Consider the following 14386-nt stretch of genomic DNA (forward strand, 5'->3'; position numbering starts at 1 on the left):
CTTTCTCCTCCACTGGAGGAGGAATGCATTTAATCTCTATGAAGACATTCCAGACTTCTAAGAGAGAACCAAGGTAGAAAGTCTAAATACCTTAAAGACACCAGCTCTTGTATTATCTTGGAAGCAAAGCAGGGTTAGCCCTGGTTAGTACTTGGGTGGGGGACTGCCAGCAAGTCCCAGGTGCTGTAGGCTATATTACAGAGGAAGGAACTGGCAAAACCACTTCCGAGTAGTCCTTGCCCAAGAAAATCTTACGAAATTTATGAGGTTACCATAAGTTGACAGGCAACTTGTTGGCATATACCCAGACAGAGACACACACCAAGAAAGGAGTCGATTTTGAGCTGGATAAACTTTCCTCAATTAAAAACATACAAAAAGTAAATATTAAATTAGAATTAAAGTATTCACAGTACTAGTATATATTAGAAGTAATGCAGTTTGACACCGCCTTAACCGCCATGGCTCAATGTTATGGAACTCTGTGAATTTTAGTTTTGAAAGACATTTAGTCTTCTATGTCTGAGAGCTCTGGAGCCACAACAAACTATTATTCCCAGAATAGCATTGAGCCATGGTAATTAAAGTGCTATCAAACTGCATTAAATTTTGTAGTGCAGACACAGCCGAGAAGCAGCCACTGAGAAGGCCCTCACTGATATCCCCACCAGCTGGGCTTGCGATGGTGGTGCAACTGAGAGAAAGACCTCTCCTGATGATCTCAGGGCCCAGGCAGGCTCATATTATTAATTATTAATAAATTATTAATTATTAATTATTATTAATTATTAATTATTAATTAAATTATTAATTAAATTATTAATTATTATTATATGGACAGATACGGTCTGCCAGACAGCCTGGACCTGAGCCTAGAGACTTCCTGGAGCAACAGTTCTTTTCAGAGCTGGAAAAAGTTGATCTGGGGATTTTGGTGGTGCTGAGGGCCACAAAAGCATCCTTTGGAGGAAAGGGATTGCCTTTCATGGGTTTCAGCATTGCTGAACAGCAATTGCTAGAAAAGCAACAAATTCTATCTAGACTATCCCAGGTCCAATACTCTATATCTTTGTGTCTAGATAAAGCACATCATTCATCTGTCCTAATTTGATATCCTCTGTCCTTGCATCTGTGTTTTTCTTCATTAATAACTATTTACATCTTGACCCCACTCTGATCTTGCTTGGCCATGTATGCCCTTTTTTTTAATCTGTGAAATGTTGGAAAGTATGGAATCTGCTGAGAACCAGCATGGTGTAGTGGTTTGAGAGTTGGACTACAACTCTGGAGACAAGGGTTTGATTCCCTGGTCATCTGTGGAAACTCATTGGGTGGCCTTGGGCAAATTACACTCTCTCAGCCTTGGAAGAAGGCAAAGGCAAACCCCTCTGAACAAATTCTGCCAAGAAAACTCCATGATAGGTTTGCCTTAGGGTTGCCAAAAGTTGGAAACAACTTGAAGGCACACATCATCAACAACAAAATCCATCTCTAAAGTTTCCTTCCTAATGCTTAGGCAGAATCACCTTTTTTATCTTATTCTTTGGAGCATTAGGGAAAAAAAGGCTTGTTCCATCTCCTGCCTGACAGCCATTCAGATGTTTGGAGAGTAGTTTGTGACTCAATGCATGAGGGAGCTTGAGGATGGAGAAACACAAGTCTTCAGAAAAAGACTCATTGTGACATGTTCCGTTGAGTGGTTGTGGCAAATTCAAACTGTCATTTGTGAGATGCTCTCTAGCAACATCCCTTGTTTCTTAACAACGGTCACCCAGAAGGAAAACAGGAGTGTCCCTCAGCCACAGCCAATTTCCCCTTCTTCAGAGAATATGAAGCTTTCCTTCCAGTTAATGATCTGGAGACTTAATTTTCCCCTTACACCATCATTCCCATAGCTAATGAATAAGGGAAAACAAGGAAAACACAAATAAGCTCATGTTTCCAGGAAGTAAGATATATTCTGGAGATTTTAGGTATCTATAAAGTATAGAGAATGCCCAGAATTTGCAAACTTAGCTATGCCTATACAGTGACATTCCATTTATGTAGTTTTTCCCTATATAACTCTGGAGGTCCGTTGTCCAAATGCCTCACCCTGTGAGGAGTGCTTCTCAGCCTAGAGAATTCATTTTCTATTATGATCAAGCAGCATCTTAGTGTGGTCAAAATGGCAAAGGTTGTTAATGAGAATAAACTCATAAGCTAGGAAATACTGCAGCAGTTTGCTTTCCCTGAGCCTACTGGGAAGAGCAGGACTCCTCCTCCTCTCTCCCCCTTTCTGTATCAATTGAGTGCAAAGCATTTTTGAGCCTTGCAAATATTGAAGTAAGTGGGGGACAAGTAGGAAAGTGTGAGGAGGAGAAGAGAGAAACTGGGACATTTTAAAATAAGCTGAAAGAAGATGACATAGGATGATAGGGACTGTCCCTGATAAATTGGCACATAGCACATGGGATTTCTGCACTAGATGGTTTCTCAGGTCCATTCCAACTGTATGATTCTTTGATTCTCCTTCTCCCATCTTTTTCCAGCATTACTAAAACCACTCATTCCTCTTTGTTTTGGGGCCTAGAATACACAAGAAATGTCTCATGGCTGCCATGGCACCACCCAAATCCAACAAGACAGCCAAGAAGCAACATGGAAATTCCCATGAGGAACAAACCCAGGAGAACATCAGCATACTGAGTTAAGGGATCTGTTAGATAGTTTGATGTGCAATATGTGATTGCTGCAAAATCTATCACATATTGTTTGTTAGCAGTGCATGGTACCTGCACTTGAACCTCACTGCTTTCCATGTGGTGGAAATATTCCTTGTTGAAATAAAAAGCTATAGAAAGATGGAGTCACCTTTGTCAGCCAGAGAGATGGTTTTTGAAATAAAGGCTTGCAGTTTAGAAAACTAGAGCAAAGGAATAAGGAGTGCATCTTGACCTGGATGGAAGCTGGCACCAGTAAAAAGACATAACATAAACTACTGAGATAAGGACACATAGTTGACATTCAGAAGCAAGGTTAGGAGGAAAGCCACTGAATTTCTACAGGAGGGGATAAGGAGTGATGATGCAGTTTTAATGTATGCATGTATTTCTGTTCTGATTGTAAGAATTCTGTATGTTTAAATTGTAATTAGCCAATCAGGTGTATAGAAGAAGCTTCTTTGTCTTGAATAATATAAAAAGAGCCATTTTGTCTTGTTCGGGGCCTCAGCTTTTGGAACTTGAATTCCACTGAGTTCATTGTTTTCCTTTGTCGACAATTGGAAATAAACTTATAGATTTTCAATTACTAGGTCCTCTTGCCATTCTATTGCTATGCCAATCCTAGAAATTTAAGTTTCCTGAAATTTCTGTTACAAATAGATAGCCATCAAGACATTTGTTCATCAGGTAGCTATAGCCTGAGGATACGTTTCGCAGTATAAATAGGACCTAGGTTTCTGACTTCTTTGGGCTTGTTGAGCTGAAGTTCCAAACTTCAAAACCTTGCTTGTCAGAGCTGCTGCTCCAGGCTTGAGTTTTCTGAGCCTTGGGCTCCGCTGAAATCACTTGAGCTAAGCCAATGCTCACTGTCTCTTTCGGGCCTCTAGGTTAGCTTTGCCTGCTGGAACTCAGCTCCTAGCCACCGCGGTCGCTGCTTGCTTTCCCTGTTCTCCGCAGCCGTGTCTCATCATTCCCCCATCACTCACATCCATCGCTTTGGTAATTATTTCAATGGTGCCTCTATCCTTTCTCCTTTACCCCCCAAACTCTCCCCCTCCCTTGCTTTAGCATTGATTGTGTGTGTGTGCGTGTGTGATCCCTTTTGTTGTGTGGCTTTAATAAATGTTTATATTTTAATTGCAACTCATTGGCATTAGAGTCTCTGTTTCTTGGGGTTGGACTAGATGACCTCTGGTATACACATAGGGACATGATCCGCTGCGTGCGTTGTTAGGACAGGTCTCTCGTAAATTTGAGCTAATTAAAATTCTCCGAATTCGATCCTTCCTAACAACCTGCAAATCATGTTTATGATGTTATGCATGGGGCTGCAGCTACACTGCTGAATTAATACAGTTTGATACTACTTTTAGCTGCCATGGCTCAATGGTATGGAATTCTAGGATTTGTAGTTTTAGATATTTAGCCTTTCTTGTCAGTGCAAGGATGGAGCTATGACAGATAAAGCAGTGTCAAATTGAATTATCTTTAAATACCTGCAAACTGATAAGAATGAGTATATTGGTAAACTCTAGGAAGTCAATTTTTATGTTAATTGTTGTTTGATTTTAAATTGTTGTCTAAGGAACAAGTGTACTGTTTGTTATTTAGGGATTTATGTATAAATATTTGTATCATTTGTACTGTACGTGTGTATTATGTGTAATTTACGGTTTGTATGGTATGTAAATTGTTTTTTTTTAATTCAATAAAATTTATTTAAAAAAAAAAGATAAAGCAGTGTCAAATTGCATTAATTCTGTGGCGTAGACAGCAGTTTTACTGAGGTCTGAGATCACCCATGCCACCCCAGGATCCTGAAGGAACTCGGATTCAATTATTGGAGCATGTCCAGAGGAGAGCAACTAAAATGGTGAAGTGTCTGGAAACCATGCGCTATGAAGAGTGACTTAGGGAGCTGGGTATGTTTAGCCTGGAGAAGAAAGTTTAAGAATTCATGCACTTATGCATCTTTAGCTCAATTGGCACAACCCTGCATCTAGAACAAGGGTGAGCAACTGTGAAAGGATAGGTGGCTACACTAGACCCTTTGGTGAACTTGGAGGACCACACCTATTCTCATGTAGTTGTTCGCCCCAAAATGCCTCTGGGGTTAGGGATGGGAACAGTTTCACCATGCTTTGGGTTTCAAAAAATGCCTTTCCTGGACCTAAATTTGCTTAAGGACCCAGCAAATTATAGTGGAAATGGAACCCACACCCTTAGTGGACATTTTAAAATCCTTTTGGGGTCCATGGGGGGTGGGGTCTCCAAACGCCCAGAATACATTTGGGGACATGCTGAAGCAACAAAAAGAGTTGGTTTTTTTGTTGCAATTTTTAAATTTTTTGATTTCTTATAGCCACAAAAACATCTTGGGAACCATACTCTGCCCAGGTGCTATACTTTGACTACGCCGTGATCTAGAAGAAACGGTTGGCAGAAGGATGGTGAGAAAGTTAAGAAATTTTAAAGGAAAGGCATGCTAAAAAGCTGCTTGCAATGTTTGTGCAAATGTATATTGCAACATCCCTTTCACACTGCAACTCTATAAATAGAGGAAGCTTCCAGGCCATATCCAACATCACCTTCCCACAGTGTCCCACCAGAACTTGCAGAGATCTTAGAGAAAGTGAGAGCCATGAGACTGCTTTATTTTTTCTTTGCTGTGGCTGTACTTGTCTTCCATGTTGCTCTAGGTAAGAGGGAAATATTCATGTATTTATTTATTTAAATATCCAAATAAAGTGTGTGGACTGTGTGTGTGTGTGAGAGAGAGAGAGAGAGAGAGGGGGGGGGGGAGGGAGGGAGGGAGGGAGGGAGATATACACTGCGATTAAAAAAAGAATGATGCAAAACCAAATGCTCCCACAATAGCTAATGAAGATCAGTAATGAGACAATTGCTGTCTTCTAGTCTCTTTCCATCTGTCTAACCCTGCTGCTCTTCCTTTCTTTCATGACAAGCAGTCTGTTCTGCCAGTCCCTTTTGACATGATGGGCACCTTTTCAAATAAAAACCTTTTCCATTGCTGTTCCTTTTGTACAGGGCGCACTCAGTCCTGCCGTGCACTGGGAGGCTTCTGCCAGACTTCACTCCGTAGACTATGCCCATATGGATCTCTTCCAGCCAACTGTGGCATTAATGCCAGATGCTGTAAAAGTAAGTGAGGCCATTAAACAGCTTGGACTGATAATCATTCAAATGCAGACAACACAGCATTGAATTCTGTGGTTTCTTTTAAAATGGAGACTCCATTCAACCAAAAGAGTCTCCTAAGTTCTTGCAGTAGAATTATTAAAGATTTCTCAGTTGGTGTGGTATGTGCCTTCTGAAAAAGCAGCAAAAAAAATCCATCTATAACTAAGAAAACTCATCTTGCAAAGCAATGCAGCAGCTCCCACATGGCTTTCTCCGTGTTGCTGGAGAGCAGGGGGATGAGTGGGGACACATCCAGCTATCTTCATGTAGCTGAACACATTGTGACAGGCATCTGCAGAAACCTCTAGGGTGAGCTCTCTCTAGATGACATCCTTGTAGTGCATTGAGCTGCAAGAAGATAGCTGGACACATACCCATTCATCCACCTGTCTCCAACAACACAGAACTGGCCATGCTATGTTTTATTGAAGGAGTGGGTTTTCAGTAGTTGTGTGGTTGGGACAGAATTCTGACCTATGCAAAGACCATGAAAATGAATTGTAATGGTGTAGGTCTGACTAACCTAAAGGCATGAAGTCCTGTCTGGTATTGCAAGCTTATCAGGGTCCACACTGGCTAGTACTTGGATGAGAGACCACCAAAGTATACCAGGTGCTGTAGGCTATATTTCAGAAGAAGGAACAGGCACAACCACCCCTGAGGATCCCTTGCCTAAGCATACCCTATGAAATTCATAGAGTTGCCATAAGTCAATGGGCAACTTGAGGACACACACACACACACACACACACACATGCAAGCCTTACTAATATTGCAATACTACATTTCAGTAACAGGATGGGAGCCAACATGTATGTATTGAGGTACTACTTGTCACATAGAAGGGGGCCTCTCCATCCACCTCTCTCTCACAGGGTTGCTCCCCAGATTTTTTGGCAGTTTTTTCATCCACACTGATCAATGGTGTCTCAGCACATTGAGTCATCCAGTTGTCAACATGGTCAACTGCTGCAAATATTTTCATATTTTATATTTATAATTTGCCTAAAATTATAGATTTCCTTAGTGCAAAAAAACAAAAAAGAAACTACATACTTTGTGCAGAAAAAGCAATTTGTGTAAAATCCACATTTTTGGGATAAATTGTTGACTTTTGTGACATCAGGGCGGAGCGCAGGGGGGAGCACAGATGAGCTTTTTGGCCAAAGAAAACAGGTTGTTTTGCTTTAGGGGTGTTTTGGGGGGATTATGGGGGTAGGGTGGGCACCTTAAGCTGCCATCTTTGCAGATGTTTTAGGGCTGTTTGGGCCAGTATTGGAGTGAAACATTGCCTCCAAATTAGCACATGTCTTTAATTGTTTTCGGATTGTAGCTCCCAATTGCTATCCCAGTGAGGTTTGAGAGTGAGTACATACAGCACTTGGATGCTGCCCGGAGCCCATATACTGCACATTTTCCATCCTAGTCTACACGTATCCAATGGAAGTGGTCATTGTGGTGTGAGGTGTCACCACTATGTTGATGTCACGAGCCTGGCTGCAGGTGTTGTCCTGCAACATTTTGGAGAAATGATAGATGGTGTTCTTTTACTGCCCAGACAACTGACTTGGTCCAGATGAATTTGGATTTAATTCCTACTTGTGCAATATTGTTTGGACATGCTTCAGATCAGTTGTAAAGAGCCTGATTCAATGACAAGACTTACTTTTTTGCTCTCTTTTGCAACTTTCTGTGAAATATCTGGCTTGCTTGGCTAATCAAAAGTGCCCCCTGGAGCAGGGCTAAGTAAAAAAAACAAAAAACCCTCAGCATCAGAAACATCGTGCAGGTCTCTCCAAAGCAGGGGTGTAGATGGAGGTGGTAAAATGAGCCCCCCCTAAATAACAGTTCTGCCCTCCCCCAATGCAATTTCCCCTTAGTCCCCAAATTTCTACCCTTGCAGAAACCATGACACTGAAAATCTCTCATAACTAGAACCCATCTATTTGCTGTGTCTACATTTCCTTGGTAAATTTGCCTGCTTCTTTTCTTGGGATGCCTAAACTGTATTTTGAAATGCTCAACCGAAGCTTTAAATTACTACAATGCCTAAAAATTGGGGATTGAAGTGAAATGTCCTTGGAAAGCAAAATTCTTTATGGGGGCAATGCCTTCATTCTCCCTCCAACGAGAAAGCCCTGCTGCAAGGACTCCTGGACAGAACAAATCTGGACGATTGCTCTATCACAGTAACATTAAACAAAACATAAATAGATCAACAACCCAAAAATTCAGGTTCTTTTCTATCGATAACAGAATCTTTGGGTTCTTTTCTTTCCAGGGAAACCACCAACAACAAATGCTTGTAAAAACCTGGGAGGCTACTGCCATGTTCCACAGCGTGAAAACTGTCCCTCTGGCAAAAGTCTACCAGCCAACTGTGGCATTAATGGGAAATGCTGCAAACCAGTTTTGTAATCTAAGATATGGCTCCTTGCATGTGGAAATGAAGTAGAGCAAACCCAAGGCAGACAAGAAGGATATCAGAAGTGACCAATGATCAGCAAATTAAATGGAGATTAAATATATGCACTTCAAATTGTCTTTTTCTGAACTGCCATTCACAATATAGGACTAATGAATACCTTACCTCTTTTGGCTAGGGTCCTGGTTGGGTCATCCTGTGACACTTTTGTGCCCATAGCATTTCATCAGTCATTGCTTATTTGGCCACTCTTACTAGGCAATCACATTTGTGAATGCCATCTCTACATACAGAACTCAGTAAAGGCTGTAGACCAGGGGTAGGCAACCTTTTTGAGCCAGGGGCCGGGTTGCTGTCCCTCAGACAACTGGGGGGCCAAAGCCGGGGGGTTGAGCTTCCACCCTCTGGGGCGGGGCCACATACTTCCACCCTCCGGGGGCGGAGCCGCATGCCAGGGGTGGAGCTTCAACCCTCCAGAGGCGGGGCCAGCACTGGAGGCCTCCCCCTCTTTGCCGGCCCCTGACAGGCCCCAGGTCCCGTCAGAGGCCAGCAAAGGCCGCCAGCGCTGGAGGCCTCCCCCTGTTTGCCAGCCCCTGATGGGGCCCCAGGCCCTGTCAGAGGCCGGCAAAGGAGCCGGCGGGGGCTGCCAGCGCTGGAGGCCTCACCCTCTTTCTTGGCCCCACGGGCTCCTTCCAGCCTCCGCGGAGGCCGAGAAGGAGGGAGGAGGCTGGCGGCCCCCCAAAGGCCCCGCACGCTCACACGAGAGACCTTTGGCCTCTCGCGAGAGGGCACGGGGCCATTGACCTCTCGCGCGAGCGGCCGCTCGTGCGAGAGGGAGGAGGCCGGTGGCCCCCCAGAGGCCCTGCGCACTCGCACGAGATATCTTTGGCCTCTCGCGAGAGGGCGCGGGGCCTTTGACCTGTCTTGCGAGTGGCCTCTTGCACGAGAAGGAGGAGGCCAGCGCCCCCCCAAAGGCCTCGTGTGCTCGCGCGAGAGACCTTTGGCCTCTCACGCAAGGGCGTGGGGCATTTGGCCACTCACGTGAGAGGGAGGAGGCCAGCGGCCCCACGCGAGTGGCCCAGTCCTGCCGCCAATTGCCGCCAGCGCGGGGCCTTTGGCAATCGGTGGCAGGACTGGGCTCGGGCCGGTCCCCTGGCCTCGGCGGGCCGCTTGTGGCCCATGGGCTGGGGGTTGCCGACCCCTGCTGTAGACCTCTGGAACTATACCCAGTTTTAAATGCTTTAAAGGAACGACCTACAGATAGTGGCCACTACATTGCTAATATTTACAGTTATGAGGGGTGTGGAAATTTGGTTGAATTTGGGCAATGGGGAACAAAAATCTTTCATAGGAGTTGTCAGGAACAGCAAGGGTCTGGAGAGACAAAGATGTGAAGACTCAAGATCATACCCTCCAATGGTCCCAATTTGGCAGGGACAGTCCCAATTAATCCTCTGTCATCCCACTCTTTCAGCTGCTTTTATAATGTCCCAGTTTCTCTCTCCTTCTCCTACTTTCTCCTTTCATTCTACTCTTGCTTCCATTGTTGCAATGGATATTCAGAATTTGCTCTCAGTTTAAGCACTCAAAGAGTTTGCCCTTAATTTAATCAGCAAGAGGAGAGGAGAACAGAATCTTGCCCTTCCCAGTCAGCTCAGGCAAAACCAAACTGCTGCAAACCTTTCTACCTTGTGTGTTCTTCCTCACTGATAGCTTATGCCATCTTGACCACACACTAATGTTATTTGGCCACATGCATCCCAGTTTTCATCTGTGAAATGTTGAAGGCTGTGCAATGATGCCATCTCCCTGTCCCAGCAAGCAATGTAGAAAGGATGGAATGTCCCCTTCTGCTCACAATGAGATCTGGATTAGGATGAGGAAGAGTATGGTGGAGATGTGGGTAGCCTGCTGGTGGAACATCAGTCTCTGCCAATGTAAACAAGCTGACCATTTTGTTTGGTTTCTCTCCCATGTGAACAGCATCAGGCAGGGGGCTCTTGGTGTTGCACCATTCCCTAGCTATTGATGGGCTTGGGGTGCACCTGGGTTTGTCCCAACTCTCCTTTTATACCTGGGAGCCTCCTCGTAACTAATAAGTGGCCAGGGAAATAGCACTGCATGAGGTACCCCAAGCTGCTGTTGAGTCTCTGGGGATAGGGACATTGCAAAAGGAGGTCCTGATGACCACCTTCCTCAATGTCCCCCTTCCAATAATATGCTGGTAATCAGAGTTTACACCTGTGTGTATCAACAACAAGCTTCTAGTCTATGTAATGTGTGTACAGTTGGCCCTTCTTATACACAGATTTTTTTTATACAAGGATTCAAGCATCCACATTTTGAAAATATTAAAAAAAGTATAAATTTCAAATATCAAACCTTGATTTTCCATTTTTTATAAGGGACACCATTTTGCTATGTCATTATATTTAATGGGACTTGAGCATACACGGATTTTGTTATCCACAGGGGATCTTGAAACCAAAACCCAGAGTATATCTGTTGGTAGATCTGTGTGTATGTTTGTGTGGGTGTCCACAAGCATGTGTGCAGTATTCAACCCAGAGGTTGGAAAACTTTCTTTTTTTGGACCACATATTCCCAGATCATCCTAGCAAGTGAGATGTTTTGTCACATAGCCTGGCATCCTCCTAGTGGCAGACACACATATAAGTTAACCCTCCACCTGCACATGTCTGCCTTTGTTCACTGAAGAGGGTAGTATTTCTTTCCTCCTTCCACAGTAACCTACTTCCCTCTTATCTACACCCAGCTCCTGAATCCACTCCCCATCCCTTCATGCCTGGAGGAGAGCAGGTGTGTCTGGCTATGGTGACATAGCAAAGCAATTACATCACCCACTGAGACTTTCAGATGACCTAATAGATCCCAGCTGTAGATCTCAGCAGATGAAATATTCACTTTATATATGGCTACAGGGAAAGAGGCAGAAACTTTTGCCTATCCCTTCCTGCTCTCTTCCAGGCATGAAAGGTCATGGGTAGGGGCTTTATTGGCTCAACAATAGGTCTGATGGGTGGTAAATGACTCAGCATAAGGTAGTTTCACATGCTGCCTAGAGTGACTTCTTGGCTTGCAACTAGAACAGAATCTCCTTTGAAGCCATCTTACACCCTGAAGATAAGTAACAAGAAGTAACACACGTTGACAATGAGAAACCAATGAGTTCTGCTTAGAATCAGGCTATTTCTAATGCCAAAAAGCTGCAACATTGATCCTCTTTGTGTATTAAAAAAACTAATTATGTGTGCAAATGAATCATAGAATCATAGGACCTTATCACACGACGATTTTTGCAACTCCAATGCGAAGCCATTCCGGACCCAACCATGCAAATTCACGTTATTACGTGACAGATTATCACATATGATTGCTTTCTATGGTGAGTCATTCTAAGCCTGATCCTAATTCAGTCCAAAGTCACTCCTGATGTAGGTGAATTCGGTGAACTAGCGAATTCACAAATCTTTTTCCAAGGTCAATTTGAATCCAAGGAGACTCCACTACACTCTGAGGAAGGAGTGTGTTCCACTGTCAAACAGCCCTTACTGTCAGGAAGTTCCTTCTAATGTTCAAGTGGAATCTCTTTTCATGTAGCTTGCATCCACTGTTCTGGGTCCTGTTCTCTGGAGCAGCAGAAAACAAGCTGGCTCCCTCCTCAATATGACATCCCTTAAGGTATTTAAACAGGATTGTCATATCACCTCTTAACCTTCTCTTTTCCTGGCTGAACATCTCCAGCTTCCTAAGTCGTTCCTCATAGGGCATGGTTTCCTTCACCATTTTAGTTGTGATCCTTTGAACATGCTTCAGTTTCTCAACATCCTTTTTAAATTGTGGTGCCCAGAATTGGACACAATATTCCAGGTGGAGTCTGACCAGAGCAGAATAGAGTGGCACTATTATTTCCTTTGATCTAGACACTATACTTCTATTGATGCAGCCTAAAATCACATTGGCCTTGTTAGCTGCCGCATCACACTGTTGACTCATGTTCAACTTGTGGTCTACTTGGACTCCCAGATCCCTTTCACATGTAGTCTTGTTCAGCCAGGTGTCAGTCCTGGACTACGGCCAGCACACATCCAAACAAACGCGGATAAGGGTGTTTCAGCAAGAAAGGAACTGAAAGACAGTCTACAGACCTTTATGTTAGTCCAAAAGAAGCACACCAGAAACAAAGCCAAGGTCAGGATGCCGGAGTCCATGGAAGTCAGTTAGGTCCAGGGTCAGGGCAGCCAGAAGGTAACAAAAGTTCAGTCTGTTCCAAAGTCGAGGGTCCGAGGGAAACAGGGGTTCAGGGAAGCAAGAAGCCAGTGCTGACAGTAATCACTCAGAAGGAAATTGCAATAAACTCTGGCACTGAGTTAGCATCTCCCAGGTGGTTAAATAGGAGATGCTCTCCCCAGTGCCAGCTGAGGCTTGTTTGCCAATTGTCTCTCAGCAATTCTCCTGGACCTACGCACGCAAGCCCTCTCAGCCCTCCGCTGCCTAAAGGAAAGCACCTCCAGGCTTGGCTCTTCCCCAGAGTCATCACTAGGCTGTTGAGCCTCAGGAGGAATCCCCCCAGTGCTAGGACCTGGCTGAGCTTCCTCCTCTGGGGCTGGGAGGTCAGGGCTGGGATCTGGCAGGGCAGGATTAGGACCTGGTGGAGCCTCCATTTCCCCCTGCACTAGAGGAGCCACATCCTCCTCCTCATCCTCTGAGTCCTGCTCTTGGCTGGCCATGACACTGTCCCCCATCCTATATCTGTGCATTTCATCTCCGTGTTGAAATTCATTTTGTTAGCTTTGGCCCAGCTTTCTAGTCTATTCAGGTCATTTTGAATTTTGATCCTGTCCTCTGGAGTATTAGCTATTCCTCCTAATTTGGTGTCATCTGCAAATTTGATAAGTATGCCCCCAAAGTTCTGGTTGAAATCAAACCAAGGACATTATCACACTAGCAAAATCCCATTCAGAAATGGGGTTTAAACTAGATTTAAATTTTAAAAACACCCATAAATGTGAGAAGTTTATCACATCACATTTGTGCAAAGGTGAAATAATACAAAGTTAAAGTGAAGGTAAAATGGATCAAAAATGACAGCTTTTTACTTTCGGGAAGTTCTGAAAGTAAAAAGCTGTTGGTTTTCTCCATTTTACCTTTCACGTAGGAGTAGGATTGGTTTAACGGTCAGGTCCTGAAACACAAGGTTATTGCAGGGGGGCAGGTCACATCATGTGTAAGAGGGAGATTAGAGCCAGTGTGGTGTAGCACTTTGAGAGCTGGACTAGGACTCTGGCAAAACCAGAATTCGAATCCCTGTTCAGGCATGGCAACCTACTGGATGGTTTTGGGCATAAATCACACCCACTCAGCCTCAGAAGAACACAATGGCAAACCCATTCTAAGCAAACCTTGGCAAGAAAGCTCTGTGATAGTCCTGCCATAGGGTTGCCATAAGTCAGAAACAACTACAAGGGACACAACAAAAGAAGAAGACGTTTAGTAAAGGAACCACTCTGCTGCCACCTCCATCTGTTTCAGGACACTGGTTGCAGAAGTCTGGAGAGATGGCCAAGAGGTCCAGACACAGCCCTGGAAGCAGACAGAAGGATGGATGGGAAAGGAGAGGTCCAGTTCAAAAGGCAGCTGGTTGGGAGATGAGGAGGATGCCCTCTCAAACATTTCCAGGAAGCAAAGTATCATCAGAAGAGAAAGAAAGACCTTCCTGGAAACAGCAAGGGACCCCCAGGCATAGCTGAATTGGAGGCTCAAGCCTCCAGGAAAAGACTGATTTCCTTCCCCTCCATTAGAGCTTGAAAAGTACCAAAAGAGTGAGTTTGCTGTGTTAGAGATGAAACCAGTGACCATAAACAGTATTTAATGAACATGCAATTTGCTGTTTTCCCCAGCAGGTGGAGCTCCTAGTCCACAGATGGGCAAATTAAACAGTTGCATTGTTCAGCCCACATTTTACTACCTTATTGGTAAGAATATCATGGGGGACCTTGTCAAAGGCCTTACTGAAATCAAGATGTGCTGTATC

At 44.2% G+C, this 14386-nt stretch overlaps 1 long non-coding RNA gene across 1 annotated transcript in view; it reads left to right on the forward strand.

Annotated features, from left to right (window-relative positions):
- The first annotated feature begins 5304 nt into the window (after positions 1-5304).
- LOC149310382 (uncharacterized) overlaps positions 5305-14386 on the forward strand; it is a 23165-nt gene continuing 14083 nt past the window's right edge. Inside the window, exons 1-2 of the long non-coding RNA XR_016281562.1 lie at positions 5305-5404; positions 5754-5867. This is a non-coding gene — a long non-coding RNA (uncharacterized LOC149310382). The remainder of the gene's footprint in view (positions 5405-5753; positions 5868-14386) is intronic.

Source organism: Sceloporus occidentalis, unplaced genomic scaffold (genome assembly GCF_023333645.1).
Source record: "Sceloporus occidentalis isolate IW3139 unplaced genomic scaffold, rSceOcc1.0.p SCAF_6, whole genome shotgun sequence".
NCBI classification, from domain to species: domain Eukaryota; kingdom Metazoa; phylum Chordata; class Lepidosauria; order Squamata; family Phrynosomatidae; genus Sceloporus; species Sceloporus occidentalis.